The sequence below is a fragment of the Arctopsyche grandis genome, chromosome 12, assembly GCF_051622035.1.
Source record: "Arctopsyche grandis isolate Sample6627 chromosome 12, ASM5162203v2, whole genome shotgun sequence".
Classification (NCBI taxonomy): domain Eukaryota; kingdom Metazoa; phylum Arthropoda; class Insecta; order Trichoptera; family Hydropsychidae; genus Arctopsyche; species Arctopsyche grandis.
The window spans coordinates 1771330-1792256 of record NC_135366.1 but is presented as its reverse complement, the minus strand read 5'-3'; the positions used below and the strand labels follow the sequence as shown (position 1 = coordinate 1792256).

The window sequence follows — 20927 nt, the reverse complement described above, 5'->3', positions numbered from 1 at the left end:
GAGATTTAGGAAATTACGCTATCGCTAAATCTCATTACGACGAGGTTTTTGCCGCTTTCAAGAAAATTTACGGCGAAGATCATGTGGAAACGGTCACAGCTCGGATGAATTTGGCGACCGTAGAAAGAGATTTAGGAAATTACGCTATCGCAAAATCACATTGTGATGAGGTTTTTGCCGCCCGGAAGGAAATTTACGGCGAAGATCATGTGGCCACGGTCACAGCTCGGATGAATTTGGCGACCGTAGAAAGAGATTTAGGAAATTACGCTATCGCAAAATCTCATTACGATGAGGTTTTTGCCGCCCGGAAGGAAATTTACGGCGAAGATCATGTGGAAACGGTCACAGCTCGGATGAATTTGGCGACCGTAGAAAGAGATTTAGGAAATTACGCTATCGCAAAATCTCATTTCGACGAGGTTATTGCCGCTTTCAAGAAAATTTACGGCGAAGATCATGTGGAAACGGTCACAGTTCGGATGAATTTGGCGACCGTAGAAAGAGATTTAGGAAATTACGCTATCGCTAAATCTCATTACGACGAGGTTTTTGCCGCTTTCAAGAAAATTTACGGCGAAGATCATGTGGAAACGGTCACAGCTCGGATGAATTTGGCGACCGTAGAAAGAGATTTAGGAAATTACGCTATCGCAAAATCTCATTACGATGAGGTTTTTGCCGCCCGGAAGGAAATTTACGGCGAAGATCATGTGGAAACGGTCACAGCTCGGATGAATTTGGCGACCGTAGAAAGAGATTTAGGAAATTACGCTATCGCAAAATCTCATTTCGACGAGGTTATTGCCGCTTTCAAGAAAATTTACGGCGAAGATCATGTGGAAACGGTCACAGTTCGGATGAATTTGGCGACCGTAGAAAGAGATTTAGGAAATTACGCTATCGCTAAATCTCATTACGACGAGGTTTTTGCCGCTTTCAAGAAAATTTACGGCGAAGATCATGTGGAAACGGTCACAGCTCGGATGAATTTGGCGACCGTAGAAAGAGATTTAGGAAATTACGCTATCGCAAAATCACATTGTGATGAGGTTTTTGCCGCCCGGAAGGAAATTTACGGCGAAGATCATGTGGCCACGGTCACAGCTCGGATGAATTTGGCGACCGTAGAAAGAGATTTAGGAAATTACGCTATCGCAAAATCTCATTACGATGAGGTTTTTGCCGCCCGGAAGGAAATTTACGGCGAAGATCATGTGGCCACGGTCACAGCTCGGATGAATTTGGCGACCGTAGAAAGAGATTTAGGAAATTACGCTATCGCAAAATCTCATTTCGACGAGGTTTTTGCCGCTTTCAAGAAAATTTACGGCGAAGATCATGTGAAAACGGTCACAGCTCGGATGAATTTGGCGACCGTAGAAAGAGATTTAGGAAATTACGCTATCGCAAAATCTCATTACGATGAGGTTTTTGCCGCCCGGAAGGAAATTTACGGCGAAGATCATGTGGCCACGGTCACAGCTCGGATGAATTTGGCGACCGTAGAAATATATTTAGGAAATTACGCTATCGCAAAATCTCATTTCGACGAGGTTATTGCCGCTTCAAGAAAATTTACGGCGAAGATCTTGTGAAAACGGTCACAGCTCGGATGAATTTGGCGACCGTAGAAAGAGATTTAGGAAATTACGCTATCGCAAAATCTCATTACGATGAGGTTTTTGCCGCCCGGAAGGAAATTTACGGCGAAGATCATGTGGCCACGGTCACAGCTCGGATGAATTTGGCGACCGTAGAAAGAGATTTAGGAAATTACGCTATCGCAAAATCTCATTTCGACGAGGTTATTGCCGCTTTCAAGAAAATTTACGGCGAAGATCTTGTGAAAACGGTCACAGCTCGGATGAATTTGGCGACCGTAGAAAGAGATTTAGGAAATTACGCTATCGCAAAATCTCATTACGATGAGGTTTTTGCCGCCCGGAAGGAAATTTACGGCGAAGATCATGTGGAAACGGTCACAATTCGGATGAATTTGGCTAACGCAGAAAGCGATTTAGGAAATTACGCTATCGCAAAATCTCATTGCGACGAGGTTTTTGCCGCCCGGAAGAAAATTTACGGCGAAGATCATGTGAAAACGGTCGATGCCCGGATGAATTTGGCGACCGTAGAAAGAGATTTGGGAAATTACGCTATCGCAAAATCTCATTACGATGAGGTTTTTGCCGCCCGGAAGGAAATTTACGGCGAAGATCATGTGGAAACGGTCACAGCTCGGATGAATTTGGCTAACGCAGAAAGCGACTTAGGAAATTACGCTATCGCAAAATCTCATTACGACGAGGTTTTTGCCGCCCTGAAGAAAATTTACGGCGAAGATCATGTGGAAACGGCAACAGTTATTTATAATATGGGATTTTTGGAATATAGTTTGAAAAATTACACGGCAGCTAAAATGCACTACGAAAAGGCTTTAAAAGTTTTTGTCGCATTTTATGGTGAACAAAATGAGTCGACAGCTAATATTCATAAAAAGTTACACATTTTGAAGGATACCCAAAGTGATAATCATGAGAACTCATGATTCCCTAAGTGATTCCCAAAGTGATGATTCCTAAATTGATGATTCCCAAAGTGACGATTCCCAAAGTGATGTTTGTGGACTAGCAGAAATCAAATCGACGTGCCATCGTTGTTGCACTATAATATAGAAGTATGCGTATGTATGTACAAATTGACTTATCTTACTTTAACGACCTATCATACTTTGCTTACGTTTACTACAGATTCTACGTAGAAACGAAAAGTAATAAAAATAAATAACAATACTTTATTTGTACAACACTTTTTTGGATTATATGGCATTCAATTTTTCACTTAAATTATATAATTAGTCCATTAAATTTATATTTTATCTTTACATGCAATATTTTTTCGATGTATGTATCTAATTGTGAATTTACTATTGCATGTACATACTGTACCCATTTTATTATATGAATTTCCCAGATATACTGACACTGATTTATTTATACAAATGTATATATACATATATTGTGTCGTCAAACAAAATTATATTTTACTAAAGTGGTATAAATTAAAACAAAATATCAATCAATATATGCACGTTTCAATTAATTAAAAGTTTTGATAATCTTAAATTTGATGTCAAACGAGATGTAATAATTTCTCATGCTTCATTTGTAGTCTTTTGTCGTCATGGTGGACCACATTTTCCAGCCATTAAATATATGATAAATGCAAAGAACCTTTCCAGTAAACTTGGTTTAATCATATTAACACTGGTTTGTTTGAATGAGATTTATGAATGTATTTTACATAATTTTTTTATTGTATAATTTTATTTTCTACAATTTTATTACCGTTGTGACGCATTGGGGTAACCTGTCAGGTCACAGCGGTCTTTAGTTATTGTTATTGTTGTTATTGTAATAATAATAAATAAATAAATATGTACTTAAATTTTTCGAAATGCATGGCAAATGAATATCATCCATACAAATTTGTGGTATAAAATCAGTTAACCAAAATTATGTTTTCCACATCTAAATAGCTGTCTTATATTATCTAAATAACTATTGTAATATAGTATTACATTTTTTAATAATTATTGTGATTATATTTTCCAAATGCATGCAAAATATTTTTTTTTGTTTATTTATTTTATTTCATTCTAGTCTCGTCATGTATCTGCCGAGGATTTATCAATATTACATACTAGAATTTTTCCTGTGTTCAAAAATATTTGTCTATATGTGTTTAATTTTAAGATAATTTATTTCTCTTCCTAATATCATAATAATGTACTTGAACTAATCGAAATATTTTATCATCAAATTCTTATATTTTTTATGCACATGCAAATTTAAAATGTATTTTTAAATAATCAACCAATTTTATTCGTTAATTATCTCACTTATAAATGTTAGTTTAAATATTTTTTATCATTTGAAATATATCGCGTAGTTCATTTTTTTTATATATGAAACCTATTTTTATTTGTATCATTGACTTATGTTGTTTTATGTTTTACAATGATTAACAGAATTTTCAATGCAATCTGTGAATTGCACAATAAAAACAAATTTTAGTATTCTTAATCCAAGAAAAGCCATGTTTTAACTGTAAATTTTTATATGTATACTTAAATATTTTACTTATTCTACAATCCTCTCTTTATCCGGTATTTTTAAAGGTATCCTGTTTAAATTGTTGTACGTACTTATCAATTTCTTTTCTTTTATTTGTGTGAATATTTATACTATCCATTTTTTATTATACCCATTTTCTTATAATTTAATTTGTTGTATTCAAAATTAAATACTTTTGCATCTTATAATATAGCATTAATATTGTAAACTACCTTTTGCATGTTTATAAAAACAGGAATAGTGCTTAATTTGATTCCTAAGGTACGTACATACATCCTATTCGACATTCAAATCATCTGAATATGAATCATTTAAAATAACCAATTTTCGATAAAAGATTCCCATTTAAGGCATGTTTCAGATTGAAATTATATATTTTTAATTACATTCTTTTAGAAAAGAAATATTATAACGATTTACTATTTTTGATTAATTCTATTTCTAAAATTTTTGCATGTGCAAAAATATATGAATGTGTATATATGTGCATATGTGTTTGTGTATATGTAAATGTGTTTTTTTCTTATTTATTCAATGATTAGTACTTTTATTTACTTACCTGTTAGGCTTCCTGGTATAAATATATGAATAAAATAAAAATGTACATACAGACATTGTATGTAGATCAAATATTTTTTTATTTAGCCATAGCAACCCGTACCCGACCTGAACCCATCGGGAATATTGGACCATTAATCGATGAGTTTTAAGATCTCGGTTTTTCAAAAACTTGGAGACTTGGAATTTTGAAGTTTTATTTCACATATACATACATACATATGTAGATAACATACGTTGAATTGTTAAGATTCATTATATTGTATACATATGTGTTTATATTAAGCAAAACATGAAAATTTAATATGGCAAGTATCACAAACAATATTTTCAGTCCATTTCTGCGTGAATTTTCACAATACATAGATTTAGTGTGAGCGGGTGGGGGTGGGTGGTGAAAATTCGAGGTGAAAGATGAGTGTGGCCGCAAGAGATCATCGACTGATGCGGACAAATTCCGGTAAGTGATCCTTTTGTTAGATAATATATTATTAATATTTATTTATGACTCAAGTTTTTAATGATTACATAAAAAAGGCGCGCCCAAACCGTGACTTGATATATTTGAAGAGCGATATCTTTAAGTGATAAGTAATTTTATTTCACATTCAATCGAGTATTATTCGATAGAAAGTTTTACATTTAAAAGGAGATCAAATTGCATGCAAAAATTAAAATTCCATACTTTGAAAATACATTTTTTTGTAAATTCGTGCTTACAAAAAGAGATATATGAGCCTTTATAATAATTGAAAGTGGCTTCATTCCATAAAATAAATGGGTTTTTGTAGTTCTTCATTTATTTTATAACTAAAATTATCTTTGGTATTTTCTCTTTTTTGTTTTATTTTCGCCAGTTTTGATTGGTTAATATTTTTTTTGTATTTGGTTTCCTTATTTAATATTTGTATTTATGTACAAATATTAAATATGATATGTATATATGAAAAAATTTAAATATCATTTAAATGTAGGTATAATATCGCTATTATGTGTGTCTGTGTAAGATAACGCTCGTCGTATTTTATAAGAAGTTTCGATTCGACATGTATACGTCACATTGACAAAACACTGCCAACAAAACGTACGAACGTAATTACTAGTCACCGGAGCCTGAGGGGGCCGTGTATTGTTCAAAGGTTTGCCGAACAATGGATAGCACTGTGACTATCCTACCTCTAGTAATTACAGATCAACAAAAAATTTCTATATATACTGTTTGCTACCAATGTTTCCTCTAGACAAATCTGTCTCTGAGATTTTAGCGCCATCTATTGAAGATTTACTTAATAAATTTTTCTATTGGTGTTTTATATTGTTTATATGTAGGTAGATTTAACAATTTTTTTTTCATACAAAACAATTAAATATAAATATTAAATTTAATATATTTTAATGGTATTTGGAAATTAGTAATTATATAATATTAAGATGTATAAATTATTATTTTGAATAAAAATACCAATAATTTTATTTTACTACCGCCATCTATGTATAAAATTAAAGACTACGTAGAGGTCAAGAAGATTAAAAATTTTCGAACTTAAGACGCGTCTTAAACGATATTTTATCTCTACCGTAATGGCGGAAGATCCATTAGCTTATATTGTATATAAGTTAATGGATTAACTTATATATTGTAGGCCATTGTGGCGCATTAGGTTCTTCCTGTAATGCCACAATGGTCCAGAACTATTAATAAATCCTTCTTAAATAAATTGTTCTTAAATATTGATGACCAAAATGAGCAATATGGCAAAGTATGAAAACGATCGGATAAGAGGTAAATTGTCCTCTGAATTGTAATCGTAAGTGAAACGTAACGTAGGTTTGTAAAAATATGACCACGTGCGGATCGAACACAGATCCGACACATTTCTTTTAATTTTTTTTATTTAATAACATAATATGCCATAACCCATGCGATGATATTTCATCGGGTATAACACTAGTAATGGAATAAGATGCTTGATTACACTTTATTTATTTTTATAATAATCAACAAAATAAAAATAATATAATATAAATTTTCCTGAGATCTATCGCGCTTTTCCCGATCGCGCGCGCCGGTCGTCCGGATAAAGTTGCAAATTTCGCGCCCGTTTTATTCCACGAAGGGGGGGGTGGCTTTTGCGTGTAATTTTGACAAAAAGGTTTTTCCAGAGAAAATAAGGCGTAGCAAAACTAATTTAGACCTTTGCCGCCGTAAAAGCCCAATACTTAAACTCACTTTAAATAGTTGCCGCAGAGAAAAGTTTAGCGGCTGACCGACCGCAACGGCACCCGAATACAAATAAGGTTTGTCCCTGGCTAAATATTACAATATTCACAGACACACACACACACGTGTAAAATATACAATTTATACATTCGTGCACTCGGGGCAGGACATTGGGAGGGTTTTCATAGAAATATACGCTTATAGTTGAGCTCCGGAAAAAAATTCGTTGCATGAGACTTGTTACATGCAAAGTTCCACATCCATATATGTACATAAAGGTGAAGTTCTTTCCAAGAAATTCTTATAAAATTCAATGGTATTCTAATGTGGGAACATTAGTGAGAGTATCAATTGTCTAAATGCTTTCGTGGGTGAATAATAGACACCGTAGATTATTTTAATGGGACTCAGTAAGTGCCCGAACAAAGGATACGCCGGAGTCCTCAAGGACCCGGGCGAGTACATGCGACTCGCTAGGTTAGATATGTCTAGACAATAGACACATTAATGGATCGGGGAAGCTATGTTGTGCAACTTGTCCTTTATAAGGAGGTACACCCGGTAGATCAGATTATTCTGGAATGAGCGTTGTCTACGTGTGGACCTCTTGACTCGTTGAATAAATGCTATGAAGCGATTTTGGCCTTTCATTTCGATCCTGAACCCACTCCTACGTAACATTTTTAATAGTTGATTATAATACAAGATCTAAAAAGTTAAAAGTATTGTCTAAATTGGATTCTGTATAGAATACGTACGTACATACATATACCTGAACGTATGCGTAATATAAGAAAGCTTATTTACGTCTATTTATAAAGATAACATTTATTGAATAAATTGCATGATGTTTATATACGTGAACAGTACAAATTTGTTTTGTACCTGAAAATTTGATATATGACAATTTTGTTTATGCAGACATACAGTAAGACGATTTATAGCCAATCATCTGAATTTTAAGTTTTTGATAACATTTAGAAATAAATTTGAATCTATGGCAGATCGTCTTTCAGGCACTATAGTATTTTTGAATCATTTTTATATAGAATTTACTTTTAAAACAATTCAAAGTGAGTTAAATTGCATGATGTCCTGGAAGTCAATTGATATCACTGTTTCTGAAAATTACACGATCATTGATTTTTGTGAAATGAGACTTTTGTTAAATTTAAATTATGAAGTTGATTGATTGATAATTTCTCAGACAATCTAGTTTATTTAAATTATTATATACGAACATAACTATCGGAATTACAAATATTTGAAGAGGTAAAACGATGTTGGATTAGACAATTACTGCATCATTATATTTGTTTGTGATTTTAAAATGATTGTGTATTTCATAGTAATAAAAAAATCTACATAGTTGATGATTTTTACGTACGATTTCAAAGAGCAGATAAGGTTCTTGAGGTAATTCATAAGCTTCCAAAGCATTATTAACATGCCATTTTATAATGCAATTCATTTTATCAAACGTTATAAAGTTTTGCTTTAAAAATATAAATGAAAAACTCAATTAAAATTATTGCATTTTATTATACAACTAAAGGTTTCACATATTTTTCTACTATATAATATTTCTCTAATTAGTGCAAGCTTACCATGCATGAATGTATGTATTTATACTTTAATATTTCATAATTGCGTCAGTACTTATATCAAATATACAACTGAATGTATAGCAGTCCTTTATAGCATGGAATGAATATAAATGGCTCGCGCTTCATATAATAAATATTAAATTTTGAAACGTTCAAAATTTGATTTTCTTATGAAATTGAATAGATTTTTACTTTTGGCTAAAATTATCCGAAATAAATTTTCGGCGAAGTGGGCTTTCACTCGGAATTAAAGAGCGAATACAATTTTGCGAATTCTACTCGTCCGGACTTGATGATTGATCGTAACTTGATTAAATTTATCTGCACAATTAAATATTTTCCATTTCGGGACGATAATTTGTACGAATTTTTACACAAATACACGAACGAACAAATGTTTATATGTAGGTACATAAATAATATAAAGAGCGTTACATTCCAAAGGGCGCGGGAAAATTCACAATTTTCCAATAACGAACAAAATTTTACCGACTTTTACAAAATATAAAAATAAGCGAAGATTGCATGTGTAATTTCATGTTAGAAATTAAATCGAAAAAAGCATTTCGCCGAACAAACTTACTTAAAATATAATCTCGTTAAAGCGAAAGCATTTGAATTAGCGTAAACGAATTATTATAATTTGTCGTTCAATTTTAAACAGCAACCACAACGTAGCGTTTATTATGAAAGTTTTCTTCCACATTAAAAGCAAATTTAAATTATGCCCCAAAAGTATAAAGTAACACCGTTCAAATTGGAATTGTTAAATTAAATTGAATTTTTTTTTAGATTAAATGTGTGACGTGTGGTGGTTCGTTTTGTGTGGTTGAACAGTTTCCAACAAAGAAAATTATATAATTAATTTTATTATATTTTATAAAACACGCACCAATTTACAGAGAGATTCATATTTAACTTTGAGGATTGAAAAATCAAACTTTAAAGCTGTTTAAATTGAATTCAGACAATGATTGTATTGATTTGTTCATATTGGAATATCAAAACTAATCCAACACATTTTAAATACGTACACGTATATTAAAAATATAGATTTATATTTCAATATCCGAACAATATACCTATTTTTATTATATTTAAATAAAAACTAGTAATTTTTTTAATATTTTATTTTTACAAAATCAAACATAATAGATGAGCAAAATACGAATTTGTAAGGATTGGAATCGAATTTACCTACTTAATTTATTTTAACGTATTTTTACTGATTATAAATTATATACGTATGTTTATGGCTAAAAAGAACTAAAAAAAGGATAAGCTAATAATCTAGACAGTATTATACACATATGTACATATGCAATGTATTTCAAAGGTCTAAGAAGAATATTAAATGTTCCTGTAAAACGTGTGGGAAATCTACACAGCACTATATACATACCTATACATATTTAGGTATATTTTCCATACATTTTACAGGTCGCTAAAATCACAGATATCTCCACCAACATGTATACATATATAAGGATCAATAATTTTCTGCTCAATTAAATCTAACAACGTTGTACACAATCGGTTTAGGGGATTCAGGTACAAATTGGCGCTTACAAGGGCCTATTGAGTGGCATGTGATCGACATTTACCTTTGCTTACATACTATTATATCTTTCCCCGTTATATTTATGAATTAATATAATATTTTCGTGTATAATGTGACTTATTTTAGAAAACAGTAAAGTTGTGCCTTTTTTTAAGACTATTATACTTATTCTCTTTTAACAGTTTCCTGATACACCACTATGATCAGGCAAATATTTGTGTCGTACAATTTGCAATACTATACAATCTCTAATCACGATTTTAGCATACAATATAATCTTTGCTCATAATCAATACATAAAATAAATTTGGCAAACTATAGAAATCGAAAATAGAAATAGAAAATCGAAAAAGTTCATGAACTCTCTATTCGTAAACAGTCATAATATGATGTAATACTATTTAATGTATAATTACCATACACGTTTAAGTATTTATAATTATTAATTTAGTTCCTCACATACATGTGTGTATGCAATATTTGAAATTGTTTCTGATTTACATGATTTTTAAGTATTTGAAAATATTTATTTGTTTCAAAACCCTAATTTCGTAATGCAGTAATTTCTTTGGACAAATATCGATACAAGTAAAAGATATTGTTTGAAGGTTAATTTACTTGTTATATTGGATGTAATTTTGATTAATTATTTGATTATATATTAATATTTGATTATTACCTACTGCCCGCAGTTATTTATTGGATGGTTTCAATTCTAAGAGCTAATCGATTTCTTAGTGAAATCGTTGTTGCCGTGCTTGAATATTATTTTAGCTTATTTTGTATGGTAGCCTGCGCTTATCAAAATTTTCATAATATATTCATCATATTTTGTGGAGTTTCGGTCTTATTTTTTCCATTTGGACCTCGTGGGAATGATTTTTACTTACAGCTGGTTCTTATATGTACATATATAAATGCTGTCTGTAGATCTAAGATATTTTCCACTATGTATTCTGTTTATTTGATATTTTTAATTTATCTGCTATTATAATAATGCCATTGTTGTTTTAATGGTAATGCAAAGTTTATATTGTATGTTTTTCTCTTCGTTATATTTTCGACCATACCATCATGGTCCAAACTTAAATTAATATAATAATATACGAGATAAATCAATCGGTTGAAGACACGGGACATTGTTTAAAATCGATGTTGTATTCATTTAACGTTATCTTGATACGATGCAAGTTTTCCACCAGGCAATAAAGGCCAAAGCGAAAGATGCGAATTTTAAATTTAAATTTAAAAATGACAATCTTGAATAAATCAAATTACGTTAAGAGGGCTGGACACCAGCTCATTGTCCATACAAAGGTATTACACTTCTCCCTTCCTTAATTATGGCACTAGAGAAATTATTTTTTAATATACAATGGATATCTACTATCGGCATGTTTCTATATTTTATTTTTTTGATTAGTTATTTTTTATAGGAACTAGGAGCCGCCAAACATCTATAAAATCGCCTCCTTTTTACTCCCACAAAAAGCGTCCAGCGTGCTTATTTAACGGTTGATTTTTAAAAAAATACGACCACAAAAACATATAAAATATCTTCCTAATACCGATAATGAAACTTTTTTAAAAATTGGTTTAGTTTCGGAGGAGAAAACTGGAGAATACGAAACCTCGATTTTGTCGATTTAAAATATGTATTATCTGGTCGAAGCGCATTCACTCAATATATATATTGATATATATATATATATATATATATATATATATATATATATATATATATATATATATATATATATATATATATATATTGTTGCATTCATTCAATATATACATTCAGTCAATATTTATTTACTTATTTATTTTTACATACATATTTTTTTTACATATGTACATATATACAAATATACCAGGAAGGCTTAACAGGTAAACCCCAAATGCGCCTTCCTGCTCCACATAATTATTACATAGATACATGTAAATCTAAACAATATCTGACATCTATCATCAGATATTACAAATATCTTATTAATACGATAAATAACGATGAATAACTTTCATGTAACAATACGAATTTTATATTCGATAAACAACCACAGAGACATCTATGGTGAGCAATATGGCGAAACCTAAGATATAACAATAACTAAAGGTTCGCAACAGAAAATTGGGAAGGAAACGCCAATTTTACAGGAATCGTTTCAATGAAAATCATAAAAATTGGCAAATTCTGATAAGAAACGATCGACCTTGACAAATCAAGGTCTGGTCAATAGCGAGACTTAGCGGGAATCGAACTCGTAACATCAAGTACGAGATAATTCAACATTCACTACTAGACCACGCTACTGGTTAATATATATAAATTGAAGAAAGGAACGGCAACAAAATTAAGGTTTTGGGTATCTAGCCCTCTTAAAGATTGAATCAAGGCAATGTTAAATTTAAAAAAATCATTTAACATTGCCTTGGGTGTTCGACCCAAAATGTCATGTAGAAATAGGCTATTTTGTTCTGCTTCTATTTCATAAAATTTATATGTTTTTTCGAGATTTTTTGTGTTTCAAATAAAGATAGATATTCGAAAAGACTTTCCGACAACATTTATTTTCAAAGTAACCATGAAAAGCATTAAAAAAAGATGATTTTCTGAAAAGACCGCTTCCGACATACAAATGACCATTAAACAGTCAAAATTGGCAAGAAGATAGAAAAGGTAGTATATACATACAAAGGTAATATAATAATTGTATTATTTGAATTGTTTTTACAATTGAATTATGTGTGTGTGTGTGTGATAAATGTTGGACTTGCCTGTTTTGGTGATGCTGCGTGGAGGCTTCGATGGGGGCGCTACGCCCCCGAGAGCCCCGGGGCCCCGCCGGGCCCCCTCCCAGGCGACCTTTCAGGCCTCGGTCTTCTGAAACACGTACAGTGATATAATTAAATTATGCCGTACAACGCACAGGTTGTGTTTGCGGCTTGGAAACCAAACGCAATAAACACGGTTATATTGAGTGCGAAGAAATATGAAAATAATTACACCGGCACGTACACATGCCGAATACCGTGCAAACGCGCAAAGGATCGCTTTAAAGCTCTGCGAAGCTTTCCGTGAAAATATATTTACAAAACATACATACATATGTATAATAAACCTATATATTTGTACGTTGAGATTTGCATTATAAGTTGCAAAGCATGACTCGGACTACGATTTTTAAAATGTTGAAAATGTAAATAAATCTCTTCCATGCAACACATTTTTCCCTTCAAATCAACGTTTTTTTAACGGTAAACGCAGGACCGGCCCTAAGTTTTCTAAGTAAAATTTTATTTAATTCTCATATAAAGACAATTTAATATATTATCCCTATTAATTCAATCCAGATTCGTGTAAATACGAGTAAATACTAGTACGAGCTTTTAGCTCGAAATTTTCCCGATTTAAAATTCAGCACACTTCCAATTAAAACTTTTAAACAAAAAAAAATAGTCTGGACAGAACACTATCTCAATAAAAAATTTTCAATAGAAAATACTCGATTCAAAATAGTATTAACAGTGGGAAAAAATTCCAAGTGAAAATACGTACTTTTGACTTTTGATTTGAACTGGACGACTACTTAGAGAGATTTTAAAGCTGAAAAGTACTACAAATGAAAGATGAAATACCTGAATATAGATCCCAATATTCATTTTGAACAGAAAATTGACAGATTTTGAGACATCGACCGAACAACACTAAGATATAGAAAAATCGCGCGATTTAAGAAAACACACATATCTCCGAATCTCGAGCTAATCAACATTTTTTATTACCAGATTAGTGTTTACTGGGCATAGATCTATAAGAAAAGTCATATTTTGTTTCTGAACCATTTTTCGTGTCGAACAGTGTTAGTATTATGATTTTTATTTTTCTCTCTTATTTTCTTATGGAGGCCTTTGTGTCGCATTTGCTTCTTCCTGTATTGCCACAATGGTCCAAACTTATGTTTACATAAATATTATACACACTTTATATTCAATGTGAAACTAAGAATAGGATTTGAGGTTTTTATTTATTCTTTTAATTGATTTTTTTCACCTTATCTTCATTTTTATGTATTATTTTTCTTTTGTATTTTCTATGTTTTTCTGCTTTTGTGTTCTCCTGTTTTTCAAATGTACATAGGCCATTGTGGCGCATTAGCTTATTCCTGTAATGCCACAATGATCCAAAACTATAAATGAATAAAAAAAATGGCAAAGTTTGAAAACGATAGGATAAGAACCCAAATTTCATCACACAACAAAATTGAAAGCGAAGAAGAAGCTTGTAAATTATATTTTGAAAATTTTAGATAATACCCGCGCTTCCAACGGTCACAGAAATATACGTGTGTAGATATACATATGGATGCACATTTTCCAATTCTGGATGTATGTATATAATTTGCACTCTCGATTCCATGAAACAAGCGTCAAGACCACTTTTATACAATTTTGCACAATATCCATACCTTGATTTTCGCTTCGTGACCACTGTCGCAACTAGACATGCAATCGTGAGAGCAGATCAATTACGACTGAGGTATCGAACTAATTTATTTGCGTGTGCGCGGGTGACTTATCCACTGGAGGGATTCACGCAATCGGGTACGTGCTGTTGTTTTGTCTTGATTTCAAAGTAAACTAAGGTCGGAACAAAAGCATGTTTATTAATATTATATTAATATCTACTGTATACGCATTACTAGAAGATCGTTTAGTGTAAATTTTAAGCTGTCATTTCGGTAAAATGCTCATTATTTCACATTTTTAGCAATGTTTTCGAATTTTTTTGGATTATTTAGGTTATTGGCGCCCCTCCCGAAGTTGGCGCCCCAGGCGCTTGCCTTTATAGCCTGCTCCTCGGGCCGGCCCTGGATATACGGGCATGTATAATTACATATATTCGTATGTATAATTACATATTTTTGATATAAACACATACCCCTACTGAATGTATACTTTATGAAGCACCTGAACGTTCATTTGCACACGCAAAATAATAATATCAAGTTCGCATAATATAATATAAGCTTAATTAAGATAACGACCAAGCGGAGGCTTCACTTTTCGCGAATATTAAATTTTATTAAGCATATATAATTTCGAACCGGTTGAAATTATAGCATCGTGATCACCGTGGATGCGTAAGCCCTTTAATGTCCCATACCCTATCCCATGCAAAGATATAAGTAACCTAATAACATTATATACGATCTCTAAGAGTACATATATTAGTACGTATTCCTTTGCGGATATTCAAGAGTAATATAACGAACGTATGAATTTATTCTCCCTTGGTGTAAATCTGGTGATTTCTTTTTTGCAGCGGTCCATCGGTGTGGTCGCGGAGTCGGAAAATGTTATTTTTTGCCCTGTCTTTCGATTGGCTCTATTTAATAGAGTTGGGCAGCATCTGTTATTCGCGTTCGTCGTCGCCGAAAACCGAGAGAAAATCTAATTTTTTTCCACCCCGCGTCGAAATGTCGGGGTGATTTTCTCGGATTTTCCTCAGCGTAATGGAGATTTTCCGGGCGCGAGTTATGTCCCCGGTGTGACGAACTATCTATCTACTTTTTCAAGCTGTGGGGTCCGAGGAAACTTTTTACAAGAAAATCTTTGTACGAATGATTGAAACACGCACGATAACTTTGCGGTTTGTAAGAGTGGACCAATTCATATATTGAATACCTTATAAGTTCAATTGAATACATACATACATATATTTTAATATAATAAAGTGTCAACTGTATTAAAATTAGGTATATATGGAATATTTACTAAGACATGTCAAAGTGTTCATGTTCATAAACTTGTAATATATGATTTATGAATATATGCACATTATATACACATGCACGAATACAGCAGAAAACACTAGTGGCCAGCATATAATGCTTTGAACAAATCGGTCACGGGTTCAAATCCCACTGGTTTCTGCTGGCCAGACCTTGGTTTGTGACTCCAGGTCGATCGTTTCCTATCAGAGTTTGTCAATTTATCTGATTCTCATTGAAAAGGTTCCAACAAATTGGCAACCTAACCCATTCCGTCACAAATCTCGTATTTTCAGCAATCTTGAATTTCGCTGAATTGTATAAAATACTACAAATTTACAAATTTGACCATAGATGTCTCTGTGGATATTAATTTATATGTATTTACTGAATTGTTTAAAAATGCTACAAATTTACAAATTTGACCATAGATGTCTCTATGGGTGCTAATTTATATGTATTTACTTTTTATAATACTAATAATACTTCTATCAAATGCACAGTGTTTCTGGCCAGAAAGGAGTATTGGGGTTACCTGTTAAGCCTTCCTGGTATTAATTAAAAATAAAAATAGAGCCAAGGGCGAAGCCTTCTGGGGCGAAGCCCTACCCAATTTCTCTTCGGATTCTGGTATACATATAATTTCGAAATAGTATATATGTCTGTTTGTTCGTGAGATTCAATTTAATAAAAAAACAAATGAGTATTCAAATAAAACTATTGAAATAAATTTAATAAAATGTTTTCTATTAGATTAGTCATGTCTAAGCGGTTTATATTACAAATGCCGAGTACAACCACTAGTATAATATATAATTTGGAAAGAGACTTTGTATATATATATATATATACACATATGTATATAAGTATTGTTCGTTGGGAGTCGAAAGCATATAAGTTTCGATTCTAATAAATTCGCCCCGGGAGGGCGCAGGAGGCGCAAAACAAATTTACTATTTAAACAAATTTACTATTAGATTCGTCATGTTTAAGCTGTTTATATTACAAATACTGAGCGGAGCCCGGTAAAACAACTAGTATATAATATTTTCATATTTATGTTGATGTTGTTGTAGTTAAGAACGTTTCTTTATATGTAGCTTTAATATATAATATTTACATATGTAGCTTTAGTATATAATATTTACATATGTAGTTGATAAATATTTATGCATTGCATACTTTGCAGGAGTTTTGATTGAATTTTTTTGTTTATCTAATAAACATGTATCTGTGTTAACGTTACATAATCTATTTTTGTTTTCCTTTTAAAGGGTGTAGTGAATAAATAGTTCTTTAATCAAATTTAAGAAGTGCGGAATTTTTGATGTCCGCAAATTTCTTTCGTGATTGTAAAAGTTTCGGAAGTCGGCAATGAAAATTATTACAAATACACGTTTAAATTATGTTAGAAATGTGTGTATTATTCATGAATTATCTTTTAATAAAAGACTCGGAAAGTTTTGTGCCACGATATTTATTTAAAAAAATAAAACAATTATTCGTATTTTATTTTTAAAAACGCAAATGAGACTGAACTAAATTGATTTCACAGCTAATTGATTTAAATAAAATATTTAAAGTAACGTCGAAATTCATATCAACTTTGTTCCAACAAGGATACTTATATACAATTTTGAAAGAAAAATTCAATCTTTTTTTTCGCAAAGATTGTTTTTACTTTCATTTCATTTTATATATTTTTTTACTTAATTTTTTTGTTTCACCGCACTTTGTCTTTTTAAGTTCTTTAAATTTTGCGGCAAAGTGACGTGTCACAGTGAGAGCAAACTTTATTATGCTCACATTTTTGCGCCTTTCTGGGAGGGGTGAGGGGGTGGAGAAGGGGAGGCTAAGGGTGAAGGGTGGATAAAGTGGACGGAGAGGAGAGAAGGGAGCAACCGCAATCATAAAAGTTTGACATTTTTTTTGTGTTAATTCAAAATATATATTCAGTTCGCGATTCGGGCATATTGAATGTAATATAATAATAAATTCGCGACACGCGGACATTTCGCGCCCTCTTTCCCTACGAACAAATTTAAAAAAAATATATGTTACTATACTATATATTCAAAGTCAGGATTTATTTCTTGGAAAGACATTTGACAGAATAAAAAAAAACGTATACCGATACCTAACGATCTATTTGACAAGTGTCATTTCGGAAATACCTTTGCTCTATTTGACAAGTGTCGTTTTTTATCGGGAAAATTTCAAGGAACCAAATCACGCTTTGTCATATTATTTTCATCGGGAACGTGTTTTGGAATTAATTATGTTTTATCTTACTCTACGTAGATATATCAATTTACAAATTAGTGTCAACCAAAATCATTTCAATATTCAATGTATAAAATATATTTTGCAGTCAAACAAACACACTGTATCAATTAAGTAAATTATACATAGAACCTACAAGGTTATATCCACATAAACCGAACGTTTAATTTTGAACGTATATATTTATAAAATCATTCTTGCGATATTTCAAGTCATTTATATTACAAAAACTCAAAAATAAGTCCACATTTATCTATAATTATTAGAATGTCTCGTTGATAACAACAATATGTCTTTACCTTTCACGTATAAATACAGATTACGAAAGTTCAATTCACTTTGATTCGTCGACTCTAAGAATCTGAAAAAATACCTAAAATTTAAATTGTAAAAAGTTTTTATATAGCTTTTTCTATCCCTAAAAAATATTTATAATACACTCATATATGTATACTAACTTGAAAAAACTGCATGCCATATATAATATTCTGTTTGTTACATACATTATTAACAAACTAACCAGTAGATTCTATGACAAAATCACTAATAATCATACTAACACACTTGTGAACAGTTTCGGTGATTACAACAAAATGTCTATACCCTTCAGGTATAAACACAGATTACCTAAACACAATCTGTTTTAAGTCATCGACTTTGGAGTCTTTAATTAATATTATGTATTAGATTATTATGAGCATTTATACGAATTGTAAATAGGTTTTTGGTCTCTTTTTCCTATTATTCTGTACATTAACATTAGAAGAGTAAAATACTAAGATCACTAACAAAATTAAATTAAAATTGTAAAACAAAAAATTATCAGTAGATCAGTAGCTATTAAAATAGATATAACATGTATAGTGAACATAATTTACTAATAATAAAAATCGATTAAAAATCAAAAATCATATAGCTTTTTCTCCTATTACAAATTATTTTATTTTTATTTTTAATTAATACCAGGAAGGCTTAACAGGTAACCCCAATACGACTATCTGGCTAGAAACATTGTGCATTTGATAGAAGTATTATTAGTATTATACAAAGTAAATAGATATCAATTAACACCCATAGATACATCTATGGTGAAATTTGTAAATTTGCAGTATTTTTAAACAATTCAGTAAATACATATCAATTAACATCCACAGAGACAACTATGGTCAAATTTGTAAATTTGCAGCATTTTATACAATTCAGCGAAATTCAAGAATGCTGAAATCACGAGATTTGTGAGAAAATGGGTAAGCTTGCCAATTTGTTGGAACTGTTTCAATGAAAATCAGATAAATTGGAAAAATCTGATAGGAAACAACTGACCTGGAGTCACAAACCAAAGTCTGGCCAGCAGAAACTAGTGAGATTTTAGCCCATGACCACTTTGTTCAAAGCATTATATGCTAGCCATTAGTCTATTCTGCTGGTTAAATTATACTCTCAAACACTACCATTTAAATAAATTAAGTTTTGTAAATATTAGAAAAAATAATAAATAATAATAAAAATGCTCATGATATTCATAAAATGTTCACTGAACCGGTAGTTATTATAATAGACATAAGACGTTTTGTAAACATATCACATGAACAACAGCAATTGAAATTCCAACATTAACAAACAAACAATAACATGTATTATCTAATATAGGGGAGAGTGGTGTACTTGTGGACAATTTTCGCTTTTTCACTCATACCTCAGTAACTTTATTGTTTTATGCAAACTTTTTAATGTCATTAGATAGGTTGAATATTCAAGATTAAAATTAAAATAGAAAAATTAATGATAGCATAACAGTTTTTTATTTTTTGCAAAAATAATAAAGACAAAAAAATAGTCCAAAGGTTCAACAATATGTTGAACCTATGGACAGTGTATGTTATACCTTTGGACAGATATGATAATTTTTACAAAGTAAACTATTTCATCCAATGTTGAAATTCTCAAGGTCTACATTAAATTCCAACTGTGATTTGAGTCTCCCAGACTGGCCTACCACTCGAGGAGGACGCAATTTCCCAGAAATTTCCTCTTGACAAATATTATAAATTTTGTCTTCGACCACAAGAAATCTGTTTGTCGATATTTTCTTGTAATACTTAATTTCAATATCATTTTCGATTAGATTATTCATAACTTCAGCAACATAATACTTGAAAGTCTTTTTGGTTGTTAATTTCACAAGAACGCGTCCAGAGGTACAACCAAATAAATGTCCAAAGGTACAACAAAACGAAATATTCAACTAATATTAAAATACACTTCATTGTGGTTACGTTTTAACACAGATATCGTCGTTACCAAATAGTTAAATAACCACTATACAAAACTAAATGCATATCTTGTATGAATAGTTATTTTAATAAATATGAAAAAACAAACAGTTCGTTGGTAAATTATTTACTTTTGGGTCCCAAATAACGAAATTCTCGAAAAAACTCGAATCTGGCACCAAAAGGTGGGTTGAATGTTACCAATATTCGATGTTCATAATTCTATAGAACATTGTGTAGCAAAAATATTTTCCCCGACCGAAATAAAGTCATTGTCCACAGGTACATTCGTCCATAGGTACACCACTCTCCCCTATATGTATAATTTCGTGACGTCATCGAACAAATGAATATTCAAATAAATTTAAATAAAATAAATTTAATTTTATGTTTACTATCAGACTAGCAATGTTTAAGCGTTTGATATTACAAATACCGAGCGAAGCCCGGTAAAACCACTAGTATAATATGTATGTATACACATACATATATAACGACAAATTTAATTAAAAAA

The 20927-nt window shown here is 31.3% G+C and overlaps 1 protein-coding gene across 1 annotated transcript in view; it reads right to left on the bottom strand.

Moving 5' to 3' along the window:
• The window catches only part of tn (tripartite motif containing protein thin), a 108403-nt gene that overhangs the window by 43884 nt on the left and 43592 nt on the right, over positions 1-20927 (bottom strand). The window contains exon 4 of the mRNA XM_077442926.1: positions 12862-12967. The gene's annotated coding sequence lies outside the window, so the exon portion shown is untranslated. The remainder of the gene's footprint in view (positions 1-12861; positions 12968-20927) is intronic.